At 36.4% G+C, this 16,197-nt stretch overlaps 1 protein-coding gene and 1 long non-coding RNA gene across 27 annotated transcripts in view; both read left to right on the top strand.

Annotated features, from left to right (window-relative positions):
* The window catches only part of HAO2 (hydroxyacid oxidase 2), a 199,242-nt gene that overhangs the window by 82,128 nt on the left and 100,917 nt on the right, over window positions 1-16,197 (top strand). The window lies entirely within an intron of this gene.
* LOC146404163 (uncharacterized) overlaps window positions 1-16,197 on the top strand; it is a 35,923-nt gene that overhangs the window by 17,259 nt on the left and 2,467 nt on the right. For both annotated transcript variants that reach the window (XR_014844336.1, XR_014844335.1), the window contains exons 2-3: window positions 15,437-15,663; window positions 15,931-16,037. This is a non-coding gene — a long non-coding RNA (uncharacterized LOC146404163). The remainder of the gene's footprint in view (window positions 1-15,436; window positions 15,664-15,930; window positions 16,038-16,197) is intronic.

Here is a 16,197-nt window from a genome sequence, read left to right as displayed (position 1 = left end):
GGGTTAAGGATCCAGCATTGCCGTGAGCTGTGGTGTAGGTCGCGGCTTGGATCTGACATTGCTGTGGCTGTGGTGTAGGCCAGCGGCAACAGCTCTGACTAGACCCCTAGCCTGGGAACTTCCATATGCTGCGGGTGCGGCCCTAGAAAGACAAAAAAGACAAAAGAAAAAAAAATAACATACAGGAACAAACATAGGATTTTCCTAAAACACATATGCAATCCCGCTATCCTCCTGATAAAGACACTGTAATGGCTTCGCACACTCTACAAGATGAAGTCCAAACTCTTCAATTATGCAATAGAGCTCTTCTTGTTGGGACTCCTTCCCACCTACCCAACCTCCTCCCCATCACACTTTGTACTTATGCTCCAATGGGACCAACGTCTCTGCTGTTTTTCTAAAAACACTAGGTGGGTTCAGGCTTGTGCTCTCTATACCTGAATGCCCAGTTCTCCCATCCGCGTTTCTGTGCACCTTGCCAACACTTACTCAAAGAGAGTCTTACCTGAACCCCTCAGATGGAATTGCCCACTGTTTCTGTGTGACCCCCAATACTGTCCACCCCTCCAGCACAAAGCTTATAACATGCTGTTGTACTTTTTGTTTCCACGGCTCAACAAAAGGCACCTGGGGACAAAGACTATGTCTTAGTTATCATTGACCCTCCTTTGCCTGCCAAGATGTCTGCTGCCTGAATAAGCATTTTATTTATTGATGAAGGGTGGTAGAGAAATAGGCAGGTATTACAGAGGTAGAGTAAAGCCCTACTCTAGGAAAACGGTTTTAGTCAACTTGCCCTTTCCATAGCTCCTCCTCATCTTATTTGCAGACACTTAGAAATCTAAGCATGAGGGCCACTCTGGGACTTTCAGTGGCCAGGAAGGTAGAGAAAACCAGGTGGACTTGGAGTAGAAAAACAAGTTGCAGATTGTGTAGCATTTCTTGTGGGCTTAAGGAAAAGTGAGCAAAGGGATCTTTAGATATTCCTTTAGGTTATTCCAGCAGGGAAGGACAGGAAAGGAGGCAGGATTCCGGGCAAAAGCCTTTCTCTGAAGTAAGTTTCATGTGACTGGAGCATTTTTCACATTGTTTCTTATGAAAGCATGATGTAAAGTTCAATAAAGTGAGAACTCAAATTTTATTCCCTTTAAATCTTGGAAGGGAGGTTCCTGGATTGATGTCCACAGTTTTTAAATGACTCAAGAAAATGCTGCAGAATCTGAAATTATTGGGATGATTTATCTTTGGTTTATAAAATCTAGGGAAGACTTCTCTCACAGTCTTAATCCTTTAGAAAAGGCTTATAGGAGTTCCTATTGTGGCTCACCAGTAACGAACCCATCTAGTATCTATGAGGAGGAGGGTTCGATCGCTGGCCTCACTCAGTGGGTTAAGGATCTGGCATTGCTGTGGCTCTGGTGTAGGCTGGCAGCTGCAGCTCAGATTTGACCCCTAGACTGGGAATTTCCATATGCCATGAGTGCAGCCATGAAAAAAAAGATGAAAAAAGAAAAAGATTACACTTCATATGGAACAGACTTAATAATTGAGAGTTCTAGTACTAGTGTTTGTTTGTTTGTTTGTTTTTTAAAGAGTAGAGGTTCCACATCCAGTAATATGTGGGTATTTTATTATCAAACCAACCCGTGTGCATGTGTGCAGCACAATACACATGTCGGGCAAAATCTCTTTTTTTAAAAAAAAACTATTATAAGTTATTATAAGCAAGGTGCTTCTGGAGAGAATCAGTACATGGAAAAAGGAAAAGGTACTGTTGAGATCCCAGATTTCGTAGTTTTCAGACCAAGGCAGACTCTAGTCTGCACCAGACAGAGTGGCTAAAACTCTGACATAAAAACCAAAGTCTTACTGGTAAAGAACCAGAATGTGGGAGTTCCCGTGGTGGCTCAGTGTTTAACGAATCCGACTAGGAACCATGAGGTTGTGGGTTCGATCCTTGGCCTTGCTCAGTGGTTTAAGGATCCGGCATTGCTGTGAGCTGTGGTGTAGGTCGCAGATATGGCTCGGATTCCGCTTTGCTGTGGCTCTGGCATAGGCCAGCGGCTACAGCTCTGATTCGACCCCTAGCCTGGGAACCTCCATATGCTGCTGGAGCGGCCCAAGAAAATGGCAAAAAGACAGAAAAAAAAAAAAAAAAAAAAACCAAAAAAAAAACCAACCAGAATGTGGGGCAACTGTAGCAGTAGAAAATGAAGGGGGAATCTCCAAAAAGACAGAGACAAAGAGAGGGAACCCCACCTGCCTACAACTCTGACTGACCTTTGAACCACACTGACATAGGGCAGACACCAAGCCACCTAGTAAAGCAAAAGAACTGAAATGAGATTTGAGCTTTTACCTTCAACATGGGAAATAGTAAAAGGATAAGAAGGAAATGTGATACATACTTCTAGACCAATAAATTTGACAAATTAGATAAAATGGACAAATTCCTTGAAGGATACAAATCAACAAAACTTACAATAAACTCCACAGTCCTATATTTACTTAAGAATTTTGAATTCATTGGGAGTTCCCATTGTGGCTCAGTGCTTGATGAATCCGACTAGGAACCATGAGGTTGCAGGTTCAATCCCTGGCCTTGCTCAGTGGGTTAAGGATGCGGCGTTGCTGTGAGCTGTGGTGTATGCCAGTGGCAACAGCTCCAATCCAACCCGTAGCCTGGGAACCTCCATATGCCTCGGGAGCAGCCTAAGAAATGGCAAAAAGACCAAAATAAATAAATAAATAAATAAATAAATAAATAAATAAAGTATATTGAATTCACAATTTTAACACTTCCCAAAAAAAACAACTCCTAGCCTAGATGCCTCACTGGAGAATTCTTCATTTAAGCAAGATGTCATATCAATTTTATAAAAGAAAAAAAAAACATAATGGGAAGAACAACTTCCCAGTTCATTTTATGAAGCTAGCATTACCCTAATATCAAAACCAGACAATGACATTATAAGAAAATAAAACTACAAACCAATATTCCTCATGAATACAGATGTAAAAAACTTCTACAAGATATTAGAAAATCAAATCTAGCAATATAGTAAAATAATAATACACCATGACCAAGCAGGGTTTGTCATTGAAATGCAAAATTGTTCAGTGTTTCAAAATCATGCAACATAATCTACTGTATCAGCAGATTAAAGGGAAAAAACATATGATCATTCACTAGATGCAGAAAGATCATTTGATTGAATTTAACAACCATTCCTGATGAAAACTCTATGTAATGACCTATTATAGGTCATTTCCTCAAGTCGATAAAAGGCATCTCTGGAAAACCTACAGCTAAAATCATACTTAAAATGGTGAAAGACTAAATGCTGATACTAATAGCAGGAACAATATGCCCACTCTTACCACTTTGATTCAGCGTTGTACTGAAAGTCCTTATCAGTGCACTAAGACAAGAAAAAGAAATAAAGCCATACAAATTAGGAAAAAATAAACAAAACTGTCTCTTAACCACAAATAACATGTGTGGAGTCTGCATAGAAACTTGAAATATTTAGGGAAAAGTCTAATAAAATACGTGCAGAGTTTGTATGCTTGAAAGCCTAAAAGTATTATGAGAGAAATAAAATACTTAAAAGAGATGGATATATATTGTATTCATTAATTTGAAGACTCAATATTGCTAATATATCAGTTTTTCTCCCAATTGAACTATAGACTCACTGTAGTACCAATCAGGAGTTCCCTTGTGGCCTAGTGGTTAAGAACTTGACATTGTCACTGCTATGGTGTGAGTTTGATCCCTGGCCCAGGAATTTCTGATTGTTGCAAGTGTGGCCAAATAATTTTTTAAATAAAATAAAAGAAATGCAATTCCAATAAAAATCCTAACAGATTTGTTGTAGAACGCCTTAGGCTGATTCTGAAATTTCTGAGAAAAATCAAAAGTACTAAAATCATTAAAGCAATTTTGAAAAAGAAAAAGAAGACTCACATTACATATTTTCAAGATTTACTAGGAAACTACATTAATCAAGATAGTGTGGCATTAGTGAAATGAAATACCTAACAATCAATGAAGAATCTAGAAATAGGCCAAGGCAATTCAGTGGTGAAAAAAATTATCTTTTTAGCAATTGATGCTGGAACAGTTGAACATCCCGTGTGAAACAAAATGTTTCTTGACCCATACATTAAACTGTATACATAACTTACTTGGAAAATGGATCACAGTCCTAAATGTAAAATCTAAAAGTTTAAAAATTCTAGAAGAAAACAGGATAAAAATCTCTATGACCTTGGAGCAGATGATATTTATTTGTTAGGTTACAAAAAGCACAACCTATAAATGAAAAAAATTGATGAACTGGATTTAATAAAAATTAAAATTTATCAGAGTTCCCGTTGTGGCGAAGCGGAAAAGGGCACAGTGGAAATGAATCAAACTAGGAACCATGAGATTTTGGGTTCAATCCTTGGCCTTGCTCAGTGGGTTAAGGATCTGGCATTGCCGTGAGCTGTGAGTGTAGGTCGCAGACGCGGCTCAGATCTGGCATTGCTATGGCTCTGGCGTAGGCCAGCAGCTACAGCTCCGATTCGACCCCTAGCTTGGGAACTTCCATGTGCTGTGGGTGCTGCCCTATAAAGACAAAAAAAGACAAAAAAAATTTAAAATTTATAATATTTGAATGATGCTTTTAAGAAAATGCAAATACAAGAGATAGACTAGGAGAAAATATTTTCAAGCTCAACATCATTGATTATAAGAGAAATGCAAATCAAAACTACCATGAGATACCACCTCACACCAGCCAGAATGGCCATCATTAATAAATCCACAAATAACAAGTGCTGGAGGGGCTGTGGAGAAAAGGGAACCCTCCTGCACTGTTGGTGGGAATGTAAACTGGTACAGCCACTATGGAGAACAGTTTGGAGATACCTTAGAAATCTATACATAGAACTCCCATATGACCCCACAATCCCACTCTTGGGCATACATCCGGACAAAACTCTACTTAAAAGAGACACATGCACCCGCATGTTCATTGAAGCACTATTCACAATAGCCAGGACATGGAAACAACCCAAATGTCCATCAACAGATGATTGGATTCGGAAGATGTGGTATATATACACAATGGAATACTACTCAGCTATAAAAAAGAATGACATAATGCCATTTGCAGCAACATAGATGGAACTAGAGAATCTCATCCTGAGTGAAATGAGCCAGAGAGACAAAGACAAATACCATATGATATCACTTATAACTGGAATCTAATATCCAACACACTGAACATCTCCTCAGAAAAGAAAATCATGGACTTGGAGAAGAGACTTGTGGTTGCCTGATGGGAGGGGGAGGGAGTGGGAGGGATCGGGAGCTTGGGCTTATCAGACACAACTTAGAATAGATTTACCAGGAGATCCTGCTGAATAGCATTGAGAACTTTGTCTAGATACTCATGTTGCAACAGAACAAAGGGTGGGGGAAAAAAACGTAATTGTAATGTATACATGTAAGGATAACCTGATCCCCTTGCTGTACAGTGGGAAAATAAAATAAAATAATAAATAAATAAATAAAAGAAAAAAATATATATGAAGGACCCTTACAACTCAATAAGAAAACAAACAACATAAGTTAAAACCAAGCAACATTTGAATAAACACTTCATTAAAGACAATACGTGGACAGCAAAAAAACACACAAAAAGGTACTCAACAACATTAGTAATTGGAGAAATGCAAACTTAAACAACAGTCAGATACCACACAATAGAAAAGGGGCTGGCAAGAATGCATAACGGTGGAACTCTCATACATTACTGATGGGAATGCAAATTGTACACCTGCTTTGGAGAAAGACCTGGAAGTTTTTTTTATAAAACAAAATATACAATTTCAGTATGACTCAGCAACCCCAATCCTAGATATTTACCCATGAGAAATGAACGTATACACCCTCACACAAAGATATGCACAGTTGTTTATAGAGCCTTTATCCATGATTGCTAAAGATTGGAAATTATTCAAATGTCCATTAACTAGTGAATGTATAAACAAAATGTGGTATACCTATATAGTGGAATATTACTCAGCAATAATGCAGAATGAACACTCGGTACATGCACCAATCTGAATCAATTTCAAATGCATTATGTTAAGTGAAGAAAGCTAGGCTCAGAATGCTACATATGGCATAATTGCATTTACATGACATTCTGGAAGAGGCAAACTTACAGGGATAAAAAACCGATTAGTGGTTATTTGTGGACTGGAAATATAGGGAGGGATTTGACAACAAAGAGCATAAAGGAACTTTTAGGTTGAGAAAAATGTTCTATATCTTGATTGAGGTGGTGCTACTGAACTGTATGAGTTTGTCAAAATTTATTGCACCTAAAAAGGGCAGATTTTACTATATACAAATTACTTTTCAATAAACCTGACTTGCAAAAAAAAGAAAATAATGTCTTCTGTGACCAAGAAAGCAGTTTTTTCATTAGGCTGAAGAAGACACAGTTCTAACCTCATTCTTCCTATTTGACCTCAGCCCTTGATAGAAAACAGAAATGGTGAAATTGATATTTGCCAAATGGAAAAAAAAAAACAAACCATGAGGTTATTTTAAGCATAGAAAACTAAGTATAAGTTTCAAATAATGAATTAAGGATGCATTATGATAACTGAATTATGGGTAATGACAAGGGAATGAACAAAAGATACTTGAGAAGTATATGAAAACTTTCTCTTATTGAGTATCAAGTAAAGTTTACTTCCCAGATGAAATTACCATGGATTGTAACTTGAGAATTAAAATTCACAGACCTAGCCTTTTAAATTTTTATTTGATTTTAAATTAACATCTTTTTGCTATTTTTTCTTTTGGCTAGAAAAACTGGTATCTAGATTTTATAATAAAGCTTACATTTTAGATGATATACCCTAATTCATTTATAATTTAACTATAGTACCATATTCAAAGGCAATTTTTAATCACTAAAGAGAAAAGTATAAGGCTTAGGCAATTTTCAGGATATATAATTTATGAAGGGGGCAATTCAACCATATTTTAACTTATAGATAGCAATATTTTGAAAAATTAGAAATTTTAAATAGCTAAAAATTTTCTAATTTGAAAGCTATATAATTTAAAATTTTTGTCTAAGTTTTATAAATTTGAAGTCAAATGGATAATATAAAAATATAAATAAATGTCACAGATGCTATTTTTAAAAGAACTTTTGGATTTGTATTTGAGCAATATTTTGCAATTTTCTCTAATTTCCTACTCAGGTACATATATATTCAAAATATTTAAAAAAGCATATAATAAAAGATATTACAGACCACTTTATGCCAATAAATTTGAAATTTTCCCTTTAAATTCCTTGGTAACATGATTTATCAAATCTAGGACAAGAAAAAAATAAGAAATCTAAGTAGTCCTATACCCAAAAAAGAAATGTCATCCATAATTTGAAACCTTCCCCTTACTTCTACTCCATTAATTTTGGAGTAGCTTATATTAAATAATCTTTCTATAGAAACAGTGATAAATTCTGGAGGGAAAAAAAAAAAAACTACTTGAAGGCACTGGATAGTGACTGAAGGAAAACAAAAACTGGAAAGAAATTAGTCCTTTCAAGACAGCAGTTTTTCTGGTGGAGATTTGCCTTTATGCTTTCTGCCTGAGGGCACTCTTCTGCCCATCCAATATAGGGCAAAAAGAATCCAAGAAGGGAACATAAGTCTTACCAGCTTGAAGAGTCATTACCTCGAGTTCAGCGCTATTACAGCAGCTGAAGAGTGAGAAAGGACATCTCATAAAGGTGAGAGCAATGAAGAAAGTCTCAAAATGTGCATATATAGTCTGCCCAAATCCCTGGATGACCCTTGAATTATACACGTATGGGGCAGACTCCAAGGAGCCCAATGAAAAGCAACAGTGAAGTTTGAAAGAATTTAGCAGAGATTTTGTGTACTGCACATCATAAGAGAAAGAGTTTGGAGTCTCAGTCCAAAAAGGGAAAAAAAAAAAAAAAACTCTTCAGAGGAAGATAATAGCGTCCAGTCTCTACACTGTGATGAAAGACTATTAGACACACAAAGAAACTGGAAAATGTGATCAAGAGAAATAGCAATCAATTGAAACTTATTATAAGATGATCCAGATATTAGCATTAACAAAGACTTTAAAGTATTTTCAAAGAGCTCAAGAAAAGCATGATTACAATTAATGAAGAGATGTGGAATCTCAGCAGAGAGATGGTAACTATAAAAGTGCCAAATGGAAATTCTAGACCTGAAAAGTAAAACATCAGAACTGAATATACCTGGCTGGGATTAAGAGCAATTATGAAAAAGCCAAAGTGTCAGTAAACTTAAAAAATAGATCAGTAGAAATTATTCAATCTAAAGAGCAGAGAAAAAGATTGGGAAAAAAGGATCATCAGAGCTGCAGTGTCATGGAGGACAATGTCAAGTGATTTAATTTAACAGTAATTGGAATCTCAGGAAGAAAAGAGTCATAAAGTGGGGCAGAAAAAAAATATTTGAAAAATAATGACAGAAAATTTCCTGAATTTGGGAAACAAACAGATCCAATAAGCTCATTAAGTGCTAATCATGATAAATGCAATGAGAATCACAAGTAGGCATATCAAAGTTAAACTACTGAAAACCAAACAGAAAGATAAAACCCATAATCAATCAGAGAAAAGTAACATATGTCTGAGAACAATTCAAGTGATGGCCGGGATTTCGTCAGAAACAACATTCTGAAAAGAAAATAGGAATATCTTTAAGAGTACTGAGAGGGGGAAAAAAAGAACTATAAACATAAAATCTATATCCAGTGAAAATATCCCTCAAATGAGGGCAAAATTATAACATTTCAAATAGATAAGAACTAAGAAAACTCATCACTATCTATGTTCTGACACCAAATGAAGTCAGACAAAGACAAATATTATATGATATCACTTATTTATGGAACCTAAAAAATAATACAAATGAACTTATTTACACAACAGAAACAGACTCACAGGCATACAAAATAAACTTATGGTTACCAACGGGAAAAGGGGTGGGAGGAAGGATGAATTAGGAATATAAAATTAAAATTAACAAGTAAACACTGTTATATATAAAATAGGCAACAAGGATTTACTGTATAGCACAGGAAACTATACTCAATGTCTTGTAATAATCTATAATAGAAAAGAATCTGAAAAAGAATATATATATATATCCATATATAAATATATATATAACTGAATCACTTTGTTATATGCCAAAAATAATGCAATATTTAAAATCAACTATAGTTCAACAAAAACAAATAAAAGCAGTCTAGAGAAGTGCAGCTAAAAAGCCAACAGAGGTATAAGGAAATGCCAAAAATATTGAATTCACCCCTAACCCTGAAAAAAAAGCAGGAAAAAAAAGATAAATAAAAAAGGATAAAATAGACCTAAATCCCACCCTGTCACTAATTACACTAAATAAAGCACTCCATTTAAAGGCTTAGATTGTCAGACTCTGTAAAAACCTAAGACAACTATATACTGTCTGCAACAGATACACTTTAAACATAAAAACACAGGTCAATTCAGAGTAAAAAAAGAAAATTACATTTATTCAAATATTAAGCCTGATGAAGCTTGATTGACTGTGTTAATATCAAACAAAAACAAAGTATACCTCCAAACCAGAAGTGTTACCAGAGATAAACAACATTTTACAACGATGAAAATTGTCAGTTGTTGAGCAAGACATAACAATCGTAAATGTGTATGCACCTAACCAGAGAGCTTTGAAATTCATGGAAGCAAAACTGGGCAGAACAGAAGAAAGAAATAGAGAAGTCCACAATCATAATCATAATTCAAGATTTTAATACTCTTCTCTCAGTAATTGGTAGAACAACTAGACAAAAAGATCAGTAGGAATAGAGATTTGAAGAACATTATCAACCGTCTTGACCTAATTGACATCTGTAAAACACCGTGTTCAGCTACACAACATACAAAGTACAGATGGATTGTTCTCTCTCTCTCTCTCTCTCTCTCTCTCTCTCTCTCTCTCTCTCTCTCTCTCTCTCTCACACACACACACACACACACACACACACACACACAGACTAGTAATTAAGTCTCAGGGAGTTCTCTTTGTGGTGCAACTGAAACAAATCCGACTAGTAACCATGAGGTTTTGAGTTTGATCCCTGGCCTCGCTCAGTGGGTTAAGGATCTGGCGTTGCTGAGAGCTGTGGTGTAGGCTGGAAGCTGTGGCTCAGATTTGACCCTTAGCCTGGGAACCTCCATATGCCACAGATACGGCCCCAAAAAGCAAAAAACAAAAAACAAGTCTCAGTAAGTTTTTTTAAAAACTGAAATATTATAAAACTTATTCCCTAGTGAAATAATATTAAATTAGGAATGAACAATAAAATTTCTAGAAAAGTTCAAATATTTTGAACTTTTAAAGAAATATTTCTGGGAATTCCCCTTGTTCAGTGATAACAAACCTGACTAGTATCTATGAGGACACACGTTCAATCCCTGCCCTCACTCAGTGGATTAAGGATCTGGTATTGCCATCACCTGTGGTGTAGGTCACAGATGTGGCTCGGATCTGGTGTTGCTGTAGCTGTGGTGTAGGCTGGCAGCTTCAGCTTCCATTCAATCCCTAGCCTAGGAACTTGAATATGTGCTGATGCAGTCCTAAAAAGGCAAAAACAAAAAATTCTAAATAGCCCCAAATCAAAGAGGTAATCACAAGAGGAACTAGAATTTATTTATTTGAATGATAATAAAAACACAACATATTGAAATTGGAGAGATGTAACCAAACTTAGCAGAATGTAGAGGGAAATCTCTAGCATTAAGTGCTTATGCTAGAAAAGAAGTTTAAATTCAGTGATCTATATTTCTACTTTAAGAAGCTAGAAAGGAGTTCCTGTCGTGGCGCAGTGGTTAATGAACCTGACTAGTAACCATGAGGTTGCGGGTTCAATCCCTGGCCTCGCTCAGTGGGCTAAGGATCTGGCATTGCTGTGAGCTGTGGGGTGGGTTGCAGACGAAGCTTGGATCCCAAGTTGCTGTGGCTGTGGTGTAAGCTGGCAGCTACAGCTCTGATTCGACCCCTTGCCTAGGAACCTCCATATGCTGCAGGTGCGGCCCTCAAAAGACAAAAGACCAAAGGGGGAAAAAAAAAAGGAAGCTAGAAAAACATAAATTAAACCCAAAGTAGAAAGAATAAAATAAAAAGTAAAACCATAAACTACAAAGCAGGTGATAGAGAAATTTGACAAAGATTGGTTCTTCAAAAAGAATAACAAAATTTCTAAATCCCTGATACCACCAGTAGAAGAAAATAAGCACAAATTAATATCAGAATGAAAAGAGGATGTCACTACAGATCCTACAGTCATTTAAATACAATAAGGGAATTTTAGGAACAACTTTATGCAAATACATTTAAAACTTTAGATAAAATGGACAAATTCCTTGAGAAGCACAATATACCAATCTAAGCACTAAATGAAATCTAAAATCCAAATAGCCATCTATCTATTAATAAATAAATTGAATTGGTTAGTTAAAAAAAAATCTTTCCACAAGGAAAACCCCAGTCCCACATGGTTTCGCTGGTGAATTAAATCAAACCTTTAAGGAAGAAATTATACCAATAGAGTTGGTGGAATCAATTCTCAACTCATTTTTATGAGAGCAACATAATCCATATACTAAAACCTGATAAAGGTACTCCATCAATTCCAGTCCATATAAATATCCACAAAATATGAATAAAACTTGAATTTACTTTGTTAACATAATACAGTATAAAGGTAATATTTTATATATTCAGTAGATACACAAATTATTTACTAAAATTTAGAACTCATTCATGATTAAAAATAAACAAAGCAAAAAGAAAACAAACATACTTCCTTGAAAACTACGAGTAGAAATGAATAGGAATGTCCTTAACCTGATAAAGGGCATCTATGAGAAATTGCAACAAATATCACACTAAGTGGTGAAATACTGATTTCCCCAAGACTAGAATTGAGACAGGGAATCCTGCTGTCATCACTTGTGATTATCAGGGTACTAGAGGTCCAATGATGCAATGGTATAATAAGAAAAGGAAAAGAAATAAAACACATACCTAGAGAGAAGAAAGAAGTAAAATTTATTATTTTCAGAGAATATAATTGTGTACCTAGAAAATCCAAAGGAATTTATAGATAAACTTTTAGAGTTAGTAAGTTAATTTAGCAAATTTAGTGGCTTCAAGGACAATAAACAGAAATTAAGTGTATGTAGAGTAGCAATAAACAGAAAAGGAAACAAACAAAATGCTTAGAATAAAAGAACATCAACTACCTTGGAATAAATATAGTGAAAAATGTGTATTACTTACAAAGAAAACTATAAAGCAATATTGAAAGGCATTGAAGAAAAACTAGAACTGACTCAAGGATAGGAAGACTTAATATTGTCAAGGTTATCAGTTTTCCCCAAAATTCATCTATAGATTCAGTGCAATCTCAATCAAAATTTCTACAGATTTTCTTTTTAGAAGTAAACAAAATACTATCTTAATCTATTTCTTGCTTATCACTTTGTCTCTCGCTGAATTCCTTCGGCGTGGAGGCATGAAGAACCTGAACCTCACTGAGTCCAGCCACTGGGGTCTTTCCCAATGCAAAGGCTGTTGATTTCGATGAATTGAAGTTTATCACCACTGTAAACCAACTATAATGGAAAAAATAAAAATCCTTAAAAAAAGAAGTAAACAAAATATATAGAGAATTTTATATGGCAATGTGGAGGGATAAGAATAGCTAAGAAAATCTTTAAGAAGCTTAGAGATGGAACACTTACTCTTCCATATGTAAGAGTTATTATAAAGCTACAATAATTTAGTGTGAGTGGTAACACAAAGATAGACAAGTAGACTAATAGAACAGAACAGGGAGTCTGGAATCAGACCCACACATATATGGGCATCACTGGCAAAGCAGTTAGGAAACAATGCTCCTTTTAATTAATGATGCAGTCGATTGGATAGTCATATGAGAAAAACTGAATCTTGACTCCTACCTCACACAGTATTAAAAAATCAATTCCAGGTGGCCTTTTTTTTTTTGTCTTTTGTCCTTTGTCCTTTTAGGGCCGCACCCGCGGCATATGGAAGTTTCCATGCTACGGAGTCCAATCCGAGCTGTAGCTGCTGACCTACACCAGAGCCACAGCAATGACAGATCCGAGCCATGTCTGCGACCTACACCACAGCTCATGGCAACACCAGATCCTTAACCCACTGAGCGAGGCCAGGGATCCAACCCACAACCTCATGGTTCCTAGTCGGATTTGTTTCTGCTGCACCACGATGGGAACTCCAGTTCCTGGTGGCTTAAAATCTAAATGTGAAATATAAAGCAATAACGCTCCTAAAAAAATAACAAAGAAGAGTATTTTTAGGATTCTAGAATAGGCAAGGGTTTTTTAAACAAGACGCAAAAATCACTATCCGTAAAGAAGAATACTAAAATATGGGTGACTTTGGTTATCAAAAGACACCTTTATGAAAATGAAAAAGAAAGCCATGGAATGGGAGAACGTATTTGCATTATATATATCATAAATGTTTCCTACAGTTTAAGAAAAAAACCTAGTAAAAATTAGACATTTTCTTCATGAAAGAGAATGTCCACATGTCAAATAAACATATGAAAAATTATTCAACCTCATTTGTTTTTAAGAAAATGCAAATTAAAATGACAATGAAATTATATGATATGCCAACACACTGGCTAACTTTTAAAAGACTGATAGTTAATACCAACTGGGGCAATTATAGAGTAATGGAACATGTGCTTGTTGCTATTGGGAGTGTAAGTTGGTGCAACCACACTGAGAAACTTAATAAATACTAACATTGAACATATGCATCTTCTGTGACCTAGTTGTCCTATTCCAAACAAGTGCATGCAAGTGTTTGCAAAGAGCCAAATATTAGAGAGTCCATAGCAGTATTATTTCAAATAGCCAAATTTAGGAAATATGTCCTCAGACAGTAGAATGGAGAAATAAATTGTGGCACATCCATGCCATGAGTAATATGCAGCAATGAAAATGAAGCAACTACTGCCACATACAATGGCATAGATGATTATCAAAATACAGCATTGAGCAAAAGAAACCAGGGATCAAAGAATACATACTTAACGGAAAATCCAAAAATAGGTGAAACTAATCTATGGCCTTAGAAGTCAGGAGAAGGAGCTCCTGTCATGGCTCAGAGGTAATAAACCCGACTAATATCCGTGAGGATGCATGTTTGATTCCTGGCCTCGCTCAGAGAGTTAAGGATCTGGCGTTGTTGTGAGCCCTGGCATAGGTCACTGATGCGACTTGGATCCTGCATTGCTGTGGCTGTGGTGAAGGCCAGCTGTTGTAGCTCCCATTTGATCCTAGCCCAGGAACTTCCATATGCCATGGGTGCAGCCCTTAAAAAGGCAAAGAAGGAAAGGTCAGGAGAGTGCTTACCTTTTAGGAGAAGTGTAGAGGCAGTGTCTAGAAGGCTACCCCAAACAGTGGTAAGGTTCTATTTATGAATCTTCATGATGGTTCCATGAGTGCATGAGTGATTTGGGTGGTGGTTTCATGGATTATTTTGTGCTACATGGGCACTTTTATATATGTTTTATGTCTATAAATAAATATTTTTTTAATTTGGTTAGGAGACAGGATGGAAAGACATGAAAGAATAGAAGGCAAGACAAATTGATCATTTTTTTTGGCATTAATGACAAGTGCTAGAGAAATTTAGAAATGAGAGATATCACGGACACCTAGACTGGTCAGAAAGTGTTTTCTTGGGCTAGGTAGAAATTGTTTGGGGTGTTGAATCATGGTAGAATTTGAACAGGAAAAGAGGAGGGGCCAGGCATTCAGGCAGTGGGGTGGCTGAGTAAGGGTGGGGATGAGTGTGCGCTGTTGACAAAAGGTGTCCTGCTTGGGGAGAAAATTTCTCTTCGGAGAGTGAGGAACAAGTTGGTTTTCACCTTATGTCGCCTAACCTTATAGTTTACAAACCACGTATGGTTTACAAAGCTCTTTCTCTTACTCTGCCTTATTCGATGATCACAGCAAATCTGTTTCTTGCAAAAAGAAGACTCAGGATCAGGAAGATTAAGTCACTTGCTTAGAGCCATTTAACAGCTAGGGTTATGTTCCTGGTTTAATGAACTGCTCAGTTGATCTAATCCTAGGTCCATTCAACCCAAGATTCTAATGGTCACAAAAGTCTGAAGGTATGTGTCAGGAGATAGTGCATCAACCAACGGAGGGTGTGATCCACAAGCACAGAAATATTTGGTACATTTGTCAGTGCAGTACTTTCTTCCATTGAATAAAGCTCTGTGTTTCCTCAGACGACCACATCCTTAACCCTTAAACTTGAACATCTCATGAAAAAAGCCCTTAATGAAATTCCCAGGAAGTTTCTAAGAACAGGACAACTGGCATTCAGCTTCCTGTCTCATCCTTGGGCTGGCAATGCTGCTGTGGCCAAGACCCATGGTCCTTCCTGAGATTGTGGAAAGCTACCTGTCATGCTAGGAATGCAAAAGCCATCCCTGGTTCCTCCTTTCTCTAAAAGGTAAATGAAGTTCACCTATGGTGGATTTAGTTTTGTTTTGTTTTGTTTTGAGACAGAAAATGCTGTTCTAAAGTAACTCATGTATAGATGATGCCATAATCATTACTGCTTAAGACTAAATTTTTAGACCCATAAAATGTATAACAAATAAGTGACCATCTTAATATCAAACAGGTGACAATTCTGCTGCCCCTTTCCCTGCATGGACCAATGTGTTCTATCTAAGAGGTCTACTCACCAAATTTTACCTCCATTTTGTTCTTCTAGGGAACAGCTTTATTCCCAAGTGCAGTAATGCAGAGCCCTGGTCTGAGCATACGGCGTTCTTTCAGCAGGCTAAACAATCAATACCTAAAAGAAAGCAGTCGTACAGGGTATGGAAGTGAAGCAAGGGATGGAAAGTAAAAGTGAATATATTCAGTGGTGACAATCTGCTTCATTCACCCTTTTCTCCCTGAACTATTCCATCGGTCATCTTTACTTTGCCTATATTTTAGTAATAGAATGATGGTTTGTATTTTTTTGAACTCATTT

The sequence above is a fragment of the Sus scrofa genome, chromosome 4 (assembly GCF_054392235.1).
Source record: "Sus scrofa isolate SSC_HxYL_T2T_F1_AM1 chromosome 4, Sscrofa_HxYL_maternal_Yorkshire_Landrace_v2.0, whole genome shotgun sequence".
In the NCBI taxonomy this organism is placed as follows: Eukaryota; Metazoa; Chordata; class Mammalia; order Artiodactyla; family Suidae; genus Sus; species Sus scrofa.
The sequence above is the reverse complement of the archived record's forward strand: the minus strand, read 5'-3'. Positions and strand labels throughout refer to the sequence as shown.